We start from the raw sequence: 13,496 nt of genomic DNA, 5'->3' as shown, positions 1-13,496 counted from the left end.
CTATGATTCTATGAGACCTGCCCCAGTCCTGCCTCCACTCCCCAGCCTGGCTCCCCACTTGCAGACCGGGCAGCCCCCAGACGGAATCCCCCCATCCCAGCCTATCAACCCCTCAAGCCAACTCTGCCTCCAGAAATTTCCTCATCTGCAAAGTGAGCTGTGTAAATTGATGGAGGGGATGGTATAACGAGATTGCCTACAATGGCATATGGCCCATCTGCGACTGCTAGCAGCAAGTATCTCCAAAGGCTTAAAAAGATAAACACAATATCAGTTAGCAGATAGCAGTTTTCAGGTATCTAAAAGGGTGCCATAAGGAGGAGAGAGAAAACTTGTTCACCTTAGCCTCCAATGATAGAACAAGAAGCAATGGGCTTAAACTGCAGAAAGGGAGATTTAGGTTGGACATTAGGGGAAAGTTCCTAACTGTCAGGGTGGTTAAACACTGGAATAAATTGCCTAGGGAGATTGTGGAATCTCCATCTCTGGAGCTATTTAAGAGTAGGTTAGATAAATGTCTATCAGGAATGGTCTAGACAGTATCTGGTCCTGCCATGAGGGCAGGGGACTGGACTCAATGACCTCTCGAGGTCCCTTCCAGTCCTAGAGTCTATGAATCTATGAATATGTTGGGGAAGAGTTAACACGGTATTGAGCAGGGAAATCATGCCTCACCAAGCTACGAGAATTCTTTAGGGCATCAACAAGAATGTGGAGAACAGTGATCCAGCAGCTATAGTGCACTTGGACTTTCAGAAAGCCTTTGACAAGGTCCCTTCCCGAAGGTTCTTAGGCAAAGTAAGCTGTCATGGGATAAGACAGAAGGCCTCCTCGTGGATCAGTAACTGGTTAAAATATAGGAAACAAAGGGGAATAAATGGTCCATTTTCACAATGGAGTGAGGTAATCAATGGGCTCCCTCAAGGATCTGTATTGTGACCATTGCTGTTTAACACATTCCTTAATGATACAGAAAGGGGAGTGAACAGTGAAGTGGCAAAGTTTGGAGAGGATACATAATTATTTAAGATAGTTAAATCTAAAGCTGACTGATCAGTTACAGAGGAATCTCACAAAAATGGATGACTAAGCAATGAAATGGCTGATGAAATTCAGCATTGATAAGTGGAAAATAATGTACATTGGAATAAATCATCCTAATTTCACATATATAAGGATGGGGTCTAAATTAGCTATTGCTACTCAATAAAGAGATCGTAGAGTCACTGTGGACAGTTCTCTGAAAACTTCTGTTCTCAGCACAGCAGTGGTCAAAAAGGCTAATGGACTGTTAAGAACCATTAGGAAATGGAGAGAAAATATCTTATTGCCAGTGTATAAATCAGTGGGATGCCCACAACTTCAGTAATGTGTCCAGTTCTAGTAGCCGCATCTCAAAAAGAATATAGTGTAACTTGAAAAGGTTCAGAGAAGGGCAACAAAAATGATGAAGGGTATAAAATTGCTTCCATATGAGGAGAGATGAAAAAGGCTTCGACTGTTCAGCTTAGAAAAGAGACAACTGAGGAGGGATAAGACAGAGGTCTATAAAATCATGACCGGTGCAGAGAAAATGAATAGAGAAATGTAATTTACTTTTTCACACAATGCAAAAACCAAGGGTTACCTGACAAAATAATAAGCAGTAGATTTAATTCAAAGAAGAGGACATATTTTTTCATGGAACACAGCTAACTTTTGGAACTCGTTGCCAGGGGATGTTGTGATGGCCAGACAATTAAAAAAGAATTAGATAAGTTGATGGGGGACAGGGCCATCAATGGCTATTATACACGCTGGTCAGGGTTGCAAGCCCATGGTGCTGCTTTCCCAAAACCTCTGACCACCAGAAGCCAGGATGGGCCGAGAGGGATGGATCACTTGATGATTGTCCTGTTCTGTTCGCCCCCCTGAAACATCTGGTACTGACCGCTGGGGAGCTTTGCCCTGACCCAGTAGATACTGTTCTCATGTTCTTATCAGACATTTCTTCTCAACAGCTGCAGAAATGGAAGGTGGGAATAAAATGAAAATAGATTCCCACAGCGTTTCTGCTGGATGTTGTGTGACGTTAGCAGAAGGTCAAACAAGCCTCCAAGCCCCAGGAGGAGTCAGCATGTTCTCCTCAGCAGCAAAATGTTCCTTTAGCACAGGGTAAGAAACAGCTAATCACACACACCCGTTCTATTCTCCCTTTGTCTCTCCCACAGTCGGGGGGACCAGAGACCACGTGTAAAAGAGTCCCTCGCCCGGTGCACCAGGCCAGAGCATCCCTGACCTCTCTCCCACCCAGCCACTCCCACAAAGCCACGAGTGTAGGAAAGAGAGCGAGAGCAGCCTGGGGAAGCCGGGTCCATCCATGCGAAATGTGCCGTAAGGCAGCCAAACACAAAGTCCTTGGGACAAAGGCCTTGGCTGCAGAATGGAGGACTGAAGCCAGCAGAGCTGTGACCTTGAGAATAGTTTAGGAATTTGAGGAGGAAAGAAACTAGCCCAAGGTGACACAGCAGGTCAGTGGCAGAAACAACACTAGCGCCCCTTTATCCCAGTGTGCAGCCCAGGGCACTTCCCACTTGCCCATGGCATGGCCCCCTTGGCTGCTGCATTCCTTAATGGTCTGAAAAGAGTCCAGTTCAGATGTAGCTAGTCAGAGAGGAGATACACACACCGTGCTCTCTCTCTCTCTCATGGTGATTTTTACATTTCTTCTTCCATGTTTTGCTGTTTCCTTTCAACTTAGAACAAGAGTCACTCGGTCTGGCTGCCTTTTCTGGCAGTGCGCAGTGCTGTTGTAGCCATGTAAGTTGCAGGATATTAGAGCGACAAAGTGGAGGAGGGGATGTCTTTCATTAGACCCATTTCTGTTGGTGAGAGAGACCGGCTTTCAAGCTTACACAGTGTAAGTACATAGTAAAAACGTGTATAGTTCCAGTGAAAATCTGGCTTAAATTTCCAATGTCAAAAGTATTTTCTGTTGACTCCTTTAGCACAGCAGGGAGCTTCTGCTAACACATCTATAAAAGATGCTGATTACCCGTTTCAGGATCTCTTTTGTTGTCACCCCATAAACGATGGGGTTTAACATGGGGGGAATGAGTACATAGAGGTTGGCCAGTAGGATGAGAATATAACCTGGGATGATGTGCCCAAATCGGTGTGCATAATAAGAGAAAACGGATGAGATGTGGAACATCAGTATGACACAGAGGTGAGAGCTGCAGGTGCGGAGAGCCTTGAGCCGGGCGTCCTTGGAGGGGAGCAGGAAGACGGCCCTGAGGATCAACCCATATGATACAGCAATGAGCACAACATCTAAACCAATTACTAAAATAGCCACAGCTACACCATACCAGATGTGGACTCTGATGTTGTTGCAGGCCAGCCTGGCTATGATCATATGCTCACAATAGGTGTGAGGCAGGAGGTTGGTTCTGCAGAACTTCAGCTGCTTCATGAGAACGATGTGAGGGAAAATGATACAGAAACTTCTTGTGACAACTGCCAGCCCCATCTTCCCTATCACAGACTTGGTTAGTATCATGGTGTATCTCAGGGGGTCGCAGATGGCAACGTATCAATCAAACGCCATGGCCAGCAGGATGGCCGACTCAGCAATGAAACTGGCATGGATGAAGAACATCTGGGTCAGGCAGGCAGCAAAAGAAATTTCCCCCGCTCTAAACCAGAAGACAGCCAGCATCTTGGGCACCGTAGTGGTAGATAACAGCAGATCAACAGTGGCCAGCATGGACATGATTAGATACATGGGCTCATGGAGGCTTCGTTCTGTTAGTATGATGAATAGTAGGAGAGAGTTTCCAAACAGTGTCACAACGTACATCAGACAGAACGGGATGGCCATCCAGAAATGAGACTCCTCCGTACCCGAGATGCCGGTCAGGATGTAAGTAACAGGGTAAAAAACGGTGTGATTGTCAGCTGACATCATGTACCATCACTTGGATCTTCTATTCAGTTTCCTGTAACTAACAGCAAAAGAGAAAATCAGTGAGAACTCCAGTGTCAGCTAGGACTGGACTGCATTTATTGACAGAATCAGAGATACCATCAAAAACTTCACTGTGTGACAACTGCCTGTCATGTGGGACCATAAATTCAGAAACACATTTGTGCTGCGGAACTGTATTCGGAAGAGAGCCTGAGACATAAGCCCTTGTGTGAGGTGTGAGGCCTGAGCTAAAGTAATCGAAGCCTTGTTGATACAAAGCAAAATTATCCTGTAAGCTAGAGGCAGGCCCTGCTCACAGAATCTGGCAAGCACAGGGCTGATATTTGAAAACCACACATTTCTAAGAGGTTCTAGGCACAGAGCACTCAAGGAAACTCATTCCAGATAGTTGCTACCAGAACATCTCCATACCAACATGTTCCCTAAAGATGAGAGGAACATGGTGACCCATTGTAAAGATATGGTCAGGATGAGAGTGTGATGGATAGAGATGTACAACGTGATGGGTGGTGACCGGTTACATCACAGGGTATCAATTAACTACGTTAGAGGGTCAGTATTTAACTTATTTCTATTGATGTATGAAATGGAGCCTCAAAGGGAGTGTCTCTGTCTAGCCTAAGGAGGAACAGAAAGTCCCACTGTTCACTGAGCTGGTTCATTCTAATGGCCATAGATGTATTAATTGTCCTGAAGAGTCTGCAGGATACTAGTACCATGCTTCATTGACAATAAACCTGGCTGGGTGTCTTTGTACCTTAATGGATCTTGCGGTCATTGGGTGGTTCGCTCTAGGTCTGCTGTGCCAGCTGTCTGCGCAGAGCTGGGACAGGATAAAGCGAGAACACATTCATTCACAACCAAACATCTAACCACACTGGCGACCCACGACAAGTTACGTACTGCCCCTCTGAAATAACATCTCCATTCCAGAAGAGGGAAGATGGTTTGAATGGTTCTGGCCCCAGGTGAAGCAGGGCACGTCCTCCTGGTGTTGCTGTCCACAGCAGAACCTCTCCTCCGCACATTTGCTAGTTGTTTTCAGGTCTCAAGCAGTGACTGTGAAAGTGAGTTAAAGCAGCCACACGACTGGTTCTTCTGGCACTTCCCCCAGTTTCACACTCACAACTGCGGAGTCACTCCCAGTTTATAATGGAGTGAGAGCAGAACCTCTTTCTTTCACAATCCTCTTCATGGATCCTACTGGCCTGTGGCCTTGACCCAACCAACACTCAAGCACATAAATAAACTCATTCACAAGGAACCCCCATTGACTTTTATGAAAATACTCACCTGAGTAAAATTACAAGATTTTTCAGGATTTGGTCCTAAATATGTGAAGCCTATCTCAGCTGAGGTCTGGTCTGCACTACAGACCTATATTGGGATAGCTACTTTGCTCATTGGTGAGAAAAATCTGCACCAGTGAGCAACATAAATATATCAACCTGACCCCCTGTGTAGACATAGCTACAGCCTCTGGGGGAGGTGGATTAACTACGCTGCTGCGGGGAGCTCTTCTCTATCAGCACAGAGCATCTCCCCTGACCCACCACAGCAGTGCAGCTGTAGGGGGACCAGACATCCCATTTTTAAAGATTTTTAAAGTCCTGTATTTAAGCCCTCCTGCAGCTGTCCCAACTATTTCTTAAAAATGGGCAAATTGCCCCGTATTTACTCTCTGCCCTGCATCCATACTAGCAGGTCCTGCTGCTGGCCAGATCCCTGCTTCCCAGATGGCCGTCTACCAGCGGTGAGTCGGGGATGTCCAGTGAGTGACGAGGGGGGTGGGTATGCAAGGCTGGTGACAGGGCAAAGATGCAGCACATGGGGCCAGCCGCTCCTCCTGTTGGTCCATCAGCTCAGCCCCCACTATGTGCCAGCTCTCAGACAGCAGGGTCCTCACCCCCACATCCCATTTCCCATTGTCATCGGCTGCACACTCGGAGCTGCAGTGGCGGGTGGGTGCGATCAGGCATCACGCAGTGACTGGTTACATGTCGCCTCTGCTCCACACTTCTCAGCCCTTCTCATGCTCCTCCTCTCGCTGTCCTCTCTCTGCTTGGCCCTTTCACTCCCCTAAACCCCGCTGCTCCCCTACATCCCAGTCCCCAGTGGGGTACGTCCCGCTCCCAGCACTGTGTGGAGAACCAGCCCCTTGTCAGAGCATTCAGCTCACCAAAAGCCTGTCTGGCAGGCTCCTTCCTTCCCCCACTGCCACTGGCTGAGCCTCTACGCCGGGAAAGTCCAAGACCCTCCGGCCCAGAGCACTGGCCAGGTGGTGCTGAGATCTGCATGAGTCAAAGCCCCGCACAGCGCTGGTACAGGGAAGACTCTCCGCCCCTCAGCTAAGCTCTGGAACAGCGAGAGGGAAGAAGGAAGCAATTTCCAGCCTGTTCATGACCCGAACCTGCAGGTTTCACAACAGCGCCCAAGGGCAGGGGCTTAGTACCCTTTTCACCCCCCAAGCTCCCACCCTGGATTCTGCCCCTGGGTGTGCTGGGGTGCTCTAGGCATCTTCCCTTGCTGAGCCACCTCTCTGGCCAGGTTCGCTGAAGCCCCTGCAGTCACGTTCCCTGGGATATGGTGCAAAATGCATCCTTAGGGCTTAACCCCTTCCTGCACTCATTGTAGCTGGGGGACAGGAAACAGATGGTTACATTATGGCCAACAGGAGCCTGGAGGTTTTATCTGCCTTTTGCCATGGGAAGGAAGTGTGGGGATCGGGGAGAGAAGAGATGAGCTCTGCAAAGACCTGGGCCAGATCATCTTCACGACTGAGGATGTGAGGGAGATTCCCAAACTTGAGCCATTCTTTTTAAGTGACAAATCTGATGAACTGTCGCAGATTTACATGTCATTAAAGGAGGTTTTGGAACAAATTGATAAACTAAACATTACTTAGTCACCCGGACCAGATGGTTTCACCCAAGAGTTCTGAAAGAACTCAAATGTGAAATTGCAGAACTACTAACTGTAGTCTGTAACCTATCAATTAAATCAGCTTCTGTACCAAATGACTGGAAGACAGCTAATGTGACACAAATTTTTAAAAAATGGCTGTAGAGGTGATCCCAGCAATTACAGGCCAGTAAGTCTGTCTTCAGTACCAGACAAACTGGTTGAAATTATAGTAAAGAACAAAATTGTCAGACACATAAAAAGACATAAATTGTTCCGGAGAGTCAACATGTTTTTCCTAAAGGGAAATCATGCCTCACCAATCTGCTAGAATTATTTGAGGGGCTCAACAAGCATGTAGAAAAAGGGGATCCAGTGGATAGAGTGTACTTAGATTTTCAGAAAGCCTTTGACAAGGTCCCTCGCCAAAGGCTCTTCAGCAAAGTAAGCTGTCATGGGATAGGAGGGAAGGTCCTCTCATGGATCAGTAACTGCTTAAAAGATAGGAAACAAAGGGCAGGAATAAATGGTCAGTTTTCAAATGGTAAGAGGTAAATAGACATGTCTCCCCAGGGATCTGTTCGGGGACCAGTCCTATTCAACATATCCATAAATGATTTGGAAAAAGGAGTAAACAGTGAGCTGGCAAAATCTACAGATGATACAAAACTATTCAAGATAGTTAGGTTCCAGGCAGACTGTGAAGAACTACAAAAGCATTTTTGAAAACCGTGTGATTGGACAAAAAAATGGAAGATGGAATTCAGTGTTGATAAATCCAAAGTATTGCACTTTGGAAAACATAATCCCAACTATACCTATACAATGATGGGGTCTAAATGAGCTGTTTCCATTCAAGAGAGGGATCTTGGAGTCATTGTGGATAGTTCTCTGAAAATGTACATTCAATGTGCAACGGCAGCCAAAAGTGTGAACAGAATGTTTGGAACAATTAAGAAAGAGATAGATAATAAGACAGAAAATACCATAATGCCTCGATATAAATCCATGGTTCGCCCGCAACTTGAATACTGTGTGCGGATGTGCTCGCCCCATATCAAAAAATGATATATTGGAAGTGGAAAAGGTAAAGAAAATGGCAACAAAAATGAGTAGGGGTAAGGGACGGCTTCCATACGAGGAGAAATTGATAAGACTGGGACTTTTCAGCTTGAAAGAGAGATGAGTAAGGGGGGAAATGATGAAGGTCTACAAAGGCATGACTGGTGTGGAGAAAGTGGATAAGGAGGTGTTATTTACTCCTTCTCATAACACAAGAACTAGGGGTCACGAAATGAAATTAATAGACAGCAGGTTAAAAACAAACGCAAGGAAATATTTTTTCCCACAACGCACAGTCAGCCTGTGGAACTCTTTGCCAGAGGATGTTGTGAAGGCCAAGACGATAGCAGGGTTCAAAAAAGAACTAAAGAAGATCACAGAGGATAGGTCCATCAGTGGCTGTTAGCCAGGATGGGCAGGGATGGTGTCCCTAGCTTGTTTGCTAGAAGCTGAGAATGGGCTACGGGGAATGGATCACTTAATGATAACCTGTTCTGCACCTGGCACTGGTCACTGTCGGCAGACAGGATACTGGGCTAGGTGGACCTTTGGTCTGACCCAGCGTAGCCTTTCTTATGTTCTTATCCCTTCCTCTCCCCTGTGGCTGGAGGCAGCTCCCCTCTCTTCCCTCCCACTCTGTGCTAAAAGGCTGCCACTGACCAGATTCTAGTGTGAACCCTGACAGAAATCTGGCGGGGGGAGGTATGTGATCTTCCAGGCCCCGCACATGTTGCCTCAGGAAGACACTCGCAAGGTAACAGGAGAGGCAGGTCCATCCCAGGGGACCAGCCAGGCGTGGAGGGCAGAGCACGCAGACAGGGAGGGTCAGGTAGGTGGGTCGGTCACCCTCCCTCCCTGTGTGAGAGAAGTGTACAGGAGTGTGTGTGTGTGTCACTTCTCCCTGTGTCTGGAGGGGGTAGGAGAGTGTGTGTCACCCTTCTCTGTGTTGTACTTTTTTTAACGGGAATTCAGTTTATTTGATGTTAATTTGAAAGTTTGTACTGCACAGTTCTGATTCATTGCTGTTGAACTTGCTTGAATACGAGTAATTTTACCAGGTGTCCCGTATTCAGCATAGGGAGATATGATCACCCTCAGAAGGAGGAACATTGGATATCAAAACAGCCCTTATCATTCATTGCTTGTGTGTTCTTCAGTTCAGACATTCACCACTAAGCTCCCTGAAACCAGCTAATTTCTGCCAGCCGAAACAGACCCAGTCCTGGGGTCCTTATGGAGTTAATGGAAGTGTTGCCTGAGTGAAGGCCTCAGGATTTGGGGTGTAGAATATGACAGGGCCTGAGTAGATTTCCAGTGAGATTTACTCTGAACAGTAACGTAACCAAGAATGTCCCAGTCCAGAGCCCACTGAGTTCAACAGCAAGACCCCCAGTGACTCCCCTGCGAGTGGATCAGGGTAACCCGGTGACCTCTTCCCAACACCCAACTTCAGCGCAGTCACAGGAGTGTATCTCAGAGCCCCGGCTCCCATCCTGCCCCTGCAGTCTGAGTTACACACTCCCATGCTAGCCAACCCCAGCTCTACATTTCCTAGGTTTCATGTTTCCATTTGCCCCTTCACAGATTCAATCCATGCAAACGACTCACCAGGCTCCGGCCCAAGCTAGGGAGGAGGAATCTCTGCCTGTGACCGAGTCGGGGAACTGCAGGCGGCAGGGAATCTGCACTGACCGGGGCTGAGGTACAGGGATATTTATACTGCTGCCCTGGGAATCCCAGGGGGAGCTCAGAGCCAGCACAGAGCCCCAGGGACCTGCCTCTGTGCCTGGCTCAGGTGGGAAAAGAAGCAGAGAATTAACTCTTTCCTTCTCTCACTTGTTGATCTGATCATTTCTCTCTTTGTACGTTATTTAGAAAAGTCCTTCTGACACTTAGGCACCTGGCAAAGAATCCCCTGTTCTTTGTAAACAGCTCATATCTCTGGCCTGACACACTCACTACACCACGCACAAGTCTTATGGAATATTAACCCATAAAGAGCAGCATATAAGGTGTGCGCAGAAAGCTTGTAACTTGTCAAGCTTCATAACCATTGCAAAAGGCATGTCTGGGTAATAGTTAAGGAATAACATATTGATACTGACAGTGAGCCTTATGGACCTGGAGTAGAAGTTAGTCACCAGGGCAGTGTGTCTTGGTGATGGCCCTTCCAAGAGGGTGTTGTGACCCCATGTTAGCCAGGGATGTAATGCCAGGCTCAGTTCTCCAGCCTTGCTCCATCCCAGGATGATCAATGGAAAACCATCAGAGTCAACTGCAAACACTAAACATCTCATCGAGTTAAATGAAGGAACATGACAACAGACAGGATTGCCCTGCCTGTGAACAGAAACAAAAGTCTGTTTCAGGGTAACACAGAGTGGGGAGAGGCCTTCTGGATCCTTTCACTGAGGAGCCATCATGTGGGGCAGGGAAGTTCTCATGAAAAATTGGTTCCTGGCTTTTGTGAATCCAGCCAGCTCTGCAACAGAGTAAACTGGCGGGGGGTGGGACCTAATTTATTACCTAGGAAAGGGTTCTGTTCACCCAAGTTCTCATTTTGTGATGTTCTATTGGAACCATTTGTTTCCCTGACTCTCTCGTTTCTAGTTAACTCTCCTTTCTTCTTAAATAAACTGACTTCTGTTTTATTAAACGTGCTCACAAGCACCATATGTTATACAGGAGTGCTGATTTATGTTGCAATTGGTAAACTGGGATATGCTGGTCCTTTCGGGGCAGAGAATCTGAATGTCTGTGAGTAGCCAGTGTCAGGGGCAGGATATCACAGGGGATCAATTCACAGGGGTTCAGAGATGGGAGTGCCACCTTTGTTTCCATGCAAGGCAAAGACAGGGCTGTTGAGGACAGTATCCCATTGCTGAATCAGGGGGTAACAGGGAGCCGTGAGAACCATCACACTCGTTTTTACCCAGTCTGCCTTTAGTCTCACTTAGTCCAACCATCCTGAAAACCTGTATGTGTGTGTGTGTGTGTCGTGTCGCTGTAGCTCCATCAGTCCCAGGCTTTTAGAAAGACAAGATGGGGAGGGAATATCTTTCAGTGGACCAACTTCTGCCTGTTCACCTTGAATGGTCTCTTAGAATAGGTGCAAACTACTCACACTAAACTATCTGTTCCACCTTGTTATAGCTGAGACACTCTCTGTGCCTTTCCCACACTTGATGAACTGCTCCATGTAGCTCGAAAGTTTGTTCCTTTATCCACCCGTAGTTGGTCCAATAAAAGATATTTTGCCCCCAACTTGTCTCTTTCTCTGTGTATATGTAAGTCAGTAGGTGGTAGAGAGAGGGGAAATCAGGAGCTTCTCTTCCTCTCACTACACTAGAACAATGGCCATGCAAGGCAGTGAAAGATGGCAAATAAAAACAAGGAAAAACTCTCCCACAAAACAAGTACTTAGACTGTGGAACTCACTGCTGCAGGATTTTGTTGAGGTCAAGACCTTAGCAAGATTCAAAAAGGGATTGGGCATTTTTCTGGGTATCAAAAGCCCCCATGGTTACCAGAGTTAATGATCACAAATGTTTTGGAAGGGAGATGACCCCCATGGCTCGAGGTTTAAGATAATTTCTGTTAGAAATAAGGTCTTGTGAGCAAGACACAAGAAGTTATTTTTCCACTCTACTCTGCACTGGTTAGGCCTCAACTGGAGTATTGTGTCCAGTTCTGGGCACCGCATTTCAAGAAAGATGTGGAAAAAATTGGAGAGGATCCAGAGAAGAGCAACAAGAATGATTAAATGTTTAGAGAACATGACCTACGAAGGAAGGCTGAAAGAATTGGGTTTGTTTAGTTTGGAAAAGAGAAGACTGAGTGGAGACATGATAGCAGTTTTCAGGTATCTAAAAGGGTGTTATAAGGAGGAGGGAGAAAACTTGTTCACCTTAGCCTCTAAGGATAGGACATGAAGCAATGGGCTTATACTGCAGCAAGGGAGATTTAGATTGGACATTAGGAAAAAGTTCCTAACTATCGGGGTGATTAAACACTGGAATAAATTGCTTTGTGAGGTGGTGGAATCTCCATCTCTGGAGATATTTAAGAGTAGGTTAGATAAATGTCTATCAAGGACGGTCTAGACAGTATTTGGTCCTGCCATGAGGGCAGGGGACTGGACTCGATGACCTCTCGAGGTCCCTTCCAGGCCTAGAATCTATGACTCTATACGATGCAGGGTGTGAGGGGAAGATTATCCCATATACCCCTCATGAGAGATTCTCACACCTTCTTCTGAAGCTTCTGGTGCAGGCTACTGGGCTCAATGGACCCAACTCTCATCCAGTCTGGTGGTTCCCATATTCCTCCACCAAGGTGCAAAGTTGACCTACTGCACAGCCCCTATGTACGGTGAGCATTGACATTAAACCAAAAATGGAGCTGACACTTTCCAATAGTGAGCTGCTGAATTGGGAGACCTCTTTTCTCTAGCCCCCAAAGTCGGTCACACCTCAGCCAAGATTTCAAGAGGTGCTGAGCTCCGCAGCTCCCACTCTCTGCCACTGGAGTGGTGGGTGCTCAGCAGCTGTGAAAAACCAGACCCTGGATGACACAAGCTCAGCATCCAAACAGGAGTGGCGGATAGGGATGCCAACTTTCCGATTGTAGAGAACTGAACACCTTTGCTTTGCCCCTCCCCTTCTCGGAGGCCCTGCTCCCTGCTCCCTCCATCTCTGTTCCCTCCTTCACTCGCTCTCCCCCGCCCTTGCTCACTCGCTCAGGGGGTTGGAGGTGCAGCAGAAGGTGAGGGCTATGGCTGAGGGGGCAGGATCAGGGGAGGGGCCAAGAATGAAAGGTTTGGAGTATGGGAGGGGTGTCTGGGCTGAGGTAGGGGACTGGGATGCAGGACAAGTTTTGGGGCGCAGGCAGCACTTACCTCAGACGGCTCCTGGAAGCGTCCTACATGTCCCTCTGACTCCTAGGCAGAGGCGCAGCCAGGAGACGCTGCATGGTGTGTGCTGTCCCAATAGAGAGGAGCCACTCCTGAAGATCCCATTGGCCATGATTCCCAGCCAGTGGTAGCTGTGAGGCTGACACTTGGAGTGAGGAGAATGTGGGGAGCCCCCTGGCCTCCCCCTGCCTGTGGCCAGATATGCTGGCTGCTTCTGGAAGCCCCTCAGAGCCAGGGTAGGCAGGGAACCTGCCTTAACCCAGCTGCTCCGCCATCCATATTTTTAAAAGCCAAGTCACAGGTGCTGAGCAGAGCCACCAGGTAGACTGTCCTGATTGCTTCTGTCAGTGAAGGGCGGAGGCAGAGAATTTCTCTTCTCAGCGCAGACTTGATCGGCGGCAATAGTAAAGGGCGCCAGGAGAGAAGGCTGCCATGGGCCTGTTTGACTCTGCCTCCATTCCTGTCTGGGCATCAGGGACCACAGGCCTTTTGGTTTGGTTTACAGGGCCCTTAGGTGCTAGAACTCAGCTCTAACAATGTTGTTTTTGCCTCCTTATTATGTTGTACGTGAGCCTATTCGAGTCTCACAGTTTTGCATGAATACTGTGTGTGCCTCAGTTTCCCTGTGTGCTGCACCAATGCCTACGTGTG

At 47.6% G+C, this 13,496-nt stretch overlaps 1 pseudogene; it reads right to left on the bottom strand.

Annotated features, from left to right (window-relative positions):
- Nucleotides 1-210: 210 nt before the first annotated feature.
- Nucleotides 211-3,949, bottom strand: LOC127031909 (olfactory receptor 52B2-like; annotated as a pseudogene).
- Between the last annotated feature and the right edge of the window lie 9,547 nt (nucleotides 3,950-13,496).

This window comes from Gopherus flavomarginatus, chromosome 1, assembly GCF_025201925.1.
Source record: "Gopherus flavomarginatus isolate rGopFla2 chromosome 1, rGopFla2.mat.asm, whole genome shotgun sequence".
Classification (NCBI taxonomy): Eukaryota; Metazoa; Chordata; order Testudines; family Testudinidae; genus Gopherus; species Gopherus flavomarginatus.
This window is presented reverse-complemented; position numbering and strand designations above follow the sequence as displayed.